Genomic DNA, 6000 nt, shown 5'->3' with positions numbered 1-6000 from the left:
AAGAAACTTGAATTGCTTTGTGAATTACCTAATTACACTAATTAACATAATTCGATACAGCAATGAACATAATTTAATAAAGTAAATGCTTAGTCCTTTTTCACCGTCTGCTTTCAGTAAGACTTGAAACTGACATTTTGACTCTGATTTAAGGATCCTCCCCAGGTCTAGTGAAATATACCAAGTCATCCATAAGATACAGTCCGAGAAATTCTCAGTGCCCACGTGTTTAACCTTGTTTATCTAAATTCCACTGCCTTCTACAATTTACTGTGTTCTTGGTATCTTTATTACCATTGCTGTATTATTTATCGAGAGTCTAATTATAACAAATGTTTTATATATTTCACCTCATTTACTCCTCACAATAAAACCCGGTGGTAGACATTATTCTCATTTAAAAGAGGAGCTCAGTAAAACTCCATCCAATTAGTAGATAACTTGCCCGCAGTTATGCAGCTACAAAATGCTGGAGCCAAGCTTCGAACCAGGACTTTCCAGTTACAGAGCAGCCTGACGATGGTTTGCCAGGCCAGGAATATTGCTGGTTGCTGGGGAGTGCTATGGACACCGTCACTGACTATCCTCTCCACCGAGTGATGCAGGTGATATGACAGCAGCGAATCACAGAAAACAGAAGGGAGCCAAGGGTTTCTCTGGAGGCTTTCAAAACATTCTCATAGAGGACGTGGCCATTGGGCTGAGTTTTGGAAGATGAGTTTTTACCAGGACGTGAACGGTTTTGGAAAAATTGTCCAAGACACGTCAATGGGCAAAAGAGATGGTGTGTTGTCCTTCCAAGGGATGCTGAGTGGCACACAGTGGGCCAGGGCTGGGACCTGGGGCTGGTTTCTTATTGGTCAGGCTATCTGCACCGTGAAGGGGTTAACAACTTCCGGAAAACTAAATCACACAAATGATTCCTATTCATAAAAATAAAAGTATTTCTGTTTAGTAAAGACACAATCAACTTCTACCCAGTACAAATGTGATGACTCTACATGTTGCACTGTATTGCCTTATGGGATATGGGATATGAACTGATCTTGAATGCATGCTTACCCATTTCAGCTTTCCTTACTAAAGTGTGTGTGTGTGTAGGCCCAATGCCCATTTTTAAAAAATACGGTGTTGTTTTTTTTTTTTATTTTTTAGAGAGAGAGAAAGGGAGAGGGAAAGAGATAGAAACAGGTACATCATGGATCAGCTGCCTCCTGCACCCCATACTGTGGATCAAGCCCGCAATGCAGGCATGTGTCCTGACCAGGAATCAAACTGGTGACCTCTTGGTTCCTGGATCAATGCTCAACTGCTGAGCCACACTGACTGGGCCCAATGCCCGTTTTAAAATTTTATTTATGTATATAGATATAGATATATAGATATGTAGATATATAAATATATAGATAGATATAGATATATCTATATCTCTATCTCTATCCCTATATCTATATCTTTTTTAGATATTTATTTCTTTTCCTAGCTGTTCCCTTTCAGATGGTATTGATGTCTTACTGTTTCTGTCATTAATTAATGAGTTACATAACATCTTTTCCCATTTTCTACTTGCACCAGAGCCATGTTGGTCACTCTTTGAAGAGTACATGTGAGCAATGTGGTATGGAAACATCCATTAGAACAACCACTGGCTCACTGAACGGACACAGAATTGCTCGGCATCTAGGACGTGTCCATACACCTAAAGCTCGAGGAGAGAGCAGTCTGGTGACAGCCTGAGGCAGGAGCGGCCAGCATGGTCATTTGTATAGGCCTTGGCTGCTAGGCTTAGTAATGAGTTATCACATAGATATTCATGTAATGTTGGACTACAGAGACACGTGGGTTAAAATCAGAAACCAGCGATAGCCTTTCTTTTTCATGCCTCTGCAACCCCACTTTGTTGGCACCCTTATATCCATGGGATGCAATTTAAGAAAAATCACAATACATTTTCTGGACATTCTTAATAAATTCTGATGAGATATATCAGTTCAGTAATGAATATGCTCAGTTCCAGGAAATAATAAAACTTTCCCATTTCCCCAAAGGTCCTGTTGCAAGGTTGCTGGCCAGATGGACCAAGGCAAGGCCACTTCCTCCCTCATTTCTCTGCCTGGAATCCGTGCCTCTGTTTCTCCTCTCCCACCTCCCAGGTGATGTGTAACCCATATGAATCTTAGGTGACAGTTCTATCCAACTGATCAAAGGTTGGTACTCACTGGGCTTGCTAAGCATGGGAATCTACTCTTTCCCCATAGAGCATTATTTATCTATAATAATAAAAGTGTAATATGCTAATTAGACCAGACATCCTTCTGGACGAAGCTGGGACTGCAAGGGAAGCCCAGGTCCCAGGTGCCAGAGGGAAGCCAGTGTTGGCAGCCGGGGGAAGGAAGGCCTACTCTTGCATGAATTTCGTGCATTGAGCCTCTAGTTTTAAAATAAATAAATAAATAAATAAATAAATAAATAAATAAATAAATATTGATTTCAGAGAGGAAGGGAGAGAGAGATAGAAACATCAGTGATGAGCGAGAATCATTGATTGGCTGCCTCCTGCACACCCCACACTGGGGATTGAGCCCACAACCCCAGCATGTGCCCTGTCTGGGAATCAAACCCTGACCTTCTGGTTCATAGATTGACACTCAATCACTGAGCCACAGCGGCTGGGCAAGTGCACTTTTTACTGCTGACAGCATTACAGATGTTCCCTATTCTCCCCGTAGGGTACTTTTAAAGGCAATTTGGAGAACCTTCCATCACTGGGATACCTGGAGGTCCTTTGCGACAGTGCTGTGATGACACTATAATGATTTTTAAAAGGGACGTAAAGTACATAAAGTCCAAAATAAATGCTCAATAAATGTTTATTGTTATTTTTTTTAACTTTTGAAATATCTTCAACATGTGATTGCAGCCACCAAGGAGAAATAGATGTATGTTTGAAAAGCTCAATTTCCTGTCTCATAGAGTCTCAACTACCTTGATGGTGATTCTAAACATAATTTTAAAATGATAACAAGATACAGATATGAAGACTATTTTGATGGTTTCTAGACATATATAAAAATTATTTGCCGAATCACAGCTACTTTCTGGCATAATCATCTCGAGTTATTACACATTGTTGATTTTTTATGACCAAACTGATTGGAATTAATTTTGTTTGCTCCTCTTCCAGTTCCCAGGCACCAGCCTAATTGATACTGTGTTTCTGCTTCGGTTGATTAGTTTTACTGTTTATATGCAATTTGGGGTTTGAAGGGAAACAATGATAAGCAGAATGAGTGTCAGCATCTTTATCATCATATAGCTTTCTCATCAGCACTGAACGTGGAATACAAAAATTCATTAAAACTCACCTAGGAAACTTACAAATAAACAGTTCAGAAAAACAGCTAATGAGACAGCAACAGCAACTGTCCGCATACAACTTCAGCCATCACGGTCTTTATTAACCTGTGACAAATCAGTTGACATGTTTTCCATGAAAACCCTTCGATCAGAGGTACAGGTGTTACCTCAGAACTGAATGCAAGGAGTAGCTGGTATTCTTCCTGCTTCCTTGCAAGGGTTTTTGTTTTGTTTAGTGACCTGCTCTCACTCTGAATTCTTTGCCTCACAACCTACCCCAGTCTTTCTGTTTTCAACCCTCATTTAGGAACTATACTTGAACTTCCTTAAAGCTCTAGGATGCAGACATACAGGGTGGGGCAAAAGTAGGTTTACAGTTGTGACTGTGTGAAACACAGTTGTTCACATATTCTTAGTCATTAATTCTTGTGTTATTTTCCACATGAACAACTGTAAACCTACTTTTGCCCCACCCTGTATACATCTTCTGTGTTTATTTTTTATGACTCCAAAAATTATACCAGTAACTTTCCCAATGCCCTGGCCTCTCAGTTCCTTAAACCCTTAAATTCCCTTGAACTTTTTAAACATTCCACTTCAGCAAACTACTGATAGCTTCCAGTTCATTAACAAACAAACAAACAAACAAACAAGGAGATAAAGAAAAACTAATCAAGCCCTACTGCTCTCGAGACTTGAACACTGAATTTTCTTTCTAAGGATTTCAATTTAGAAATTATATTCCTTGCCCGTTGTGTTCTTTATTTCCCTTTATTTGCAAAATATTATCCACTCATAATTGTGGAATGGTGCTAGAAAAAAAAAGATGAAACATGTTAAGACTCCAGTGTGGGCCCTTCCACTCATTTTTTTTAAAACTTATTTTTTATTGATTTGAGAGACAGAGAGAAACATTGATTCGTTGTTCCATTTATTTATGCACTCATTGGTTGGTTCTTGTATGTGCCCTGACCGAGGATTGAACGCATAGCCTTGGAACATCAGGATGATGCGCTAACCAACTGAACTACCTGGCCAGGCCTTTCCATTCATTTTTGCTATGAACATAAAACTGCTCTAAAATAATCAAGTCTACTAAAATAGAAACACCACAGACTTCTCTACCCACATATGCCATCTAATCTCAGCAGTACCTGCACACCTACAGTTTCTTGCGAGGCTGTTAATAGTGCTTCTAAATAGACATCTTGCCTTTCTATGTTTTGCTTCTTGAACGTGTTCCTGGGAGATTGGTCTACCCCAGAGGTTGGCCTCTGGTCTTCTCTCTCATTCTACACATGACAACTTGTGGACATGTCTACTTTCATGACTGCGACCACAATGTTAGCAAGTTCTATACTTAAATCTCCACGTGAGCACTCTCTTCTGAGCTTTACTCATGTACACCCAACAGTCTACTGGGCATGAAACTTAACTACCTGGGTAACCTTGAAACGATTACTCAGCGTCTTTACATTTCCTTACTTGTAACATGGAGTAATAATAAAAACAACAATAATAATTACCTCACAGAGGTTTTTGTGAGGAGAAAATGAGATAAAGATAAAAAAGATTAGAGTAGTACCTATTAGTCTATATTATTCGTTTTATTATTTCACAATCCATGCTGTCCTTAAACTCATCATTTTCACTACCACGCCGCCCCCCCCCCAAAAAAAGAGAAAAACTCCAATGCGTTATGGTTCCTTAAGCCTATGCCTCTGTGAAGAGTGGCATCACCCATGGAGTTTTCCAGTCAATGACTTTTCCTTACTCTCTATTTACCTCCCCCATCTTGTTGGTCAACAATCTAGTTGACTACTCTGGGGTCCATTCAGTCTCTATTTTCATAGCCACAGTCTTAATGTAATCACTTGTCATTTCTCTCTGGGGAAGGAATGCTTTCTAGTTCCTTCTAAACTAAGTTAAGTCTTTGGTCTTCATTTGATTGAATCTATTCTCCACATTGCTTCCAGTGTTCTTTTTCTAAAATGCAATTGTTTTTCTTTTCTCTCCTCTCTTTGAATCCTTCCTTGACTCATTCTAATGCTCCAGGTAGTCCAGGCTTAGTCGATCTCACAGTACCCCTCCAAAAGCTAAACCTAGTCAACATTTCTTACCTTCTCTCCCGTGAAATACCAACTTGGTATTCTTTTTCATGTAATTCTTCCTCTTCCTAAAATATCCCTCAGCTATTCTTTGCCTGGCTAACTTCTGTTTTCCCCTCAATGTCTCTTTGACGGTCTGAGCTGGGAACATCACCTGCCTGTCCCCATTACACCCTGTTTTCACATTTATTATAACATTTATCACTCTGTGATATCCTTGAGAATAACAGTGATGAAGCAACCTGGAAAAATAGTGCAGAATTCACGTGGCCAGCCTGTGTTTCAGAGCAATGGGGAAATCAGTCTTTAAAGGTGGGAAGGCTGGCTGTATGGAAATACCTTTCTGCCTTTGGTTATAAAACTGAGTCAATCTATCAATTTTGGGGAATTGGGGGCAGAGCTCCAGTCTTTTAATATTTATAATAGTCCATCTGATTAAATCAAGTCCCTAGCCATCAGAATATCATTAAAGAGGACATTAAGAGATTTCTATATAATTCTTTCTTTTGACAAGATAAAACATGTTAAAGTAACT

Source organism: Myotis nattereri (assembly GCF_964212035.1).
Source record: "Myotis nattereri genome assembly, chromosome: 18".
Taxonomy (NCBI): Eukaryota; Metazoa; Chordata; class Mammalia; order Chiroptera; family Vespertilionidae; genus Myotis; species Myotis nattereri.
Note: the sequence above shows the minus strand (reverse complement) of the source record.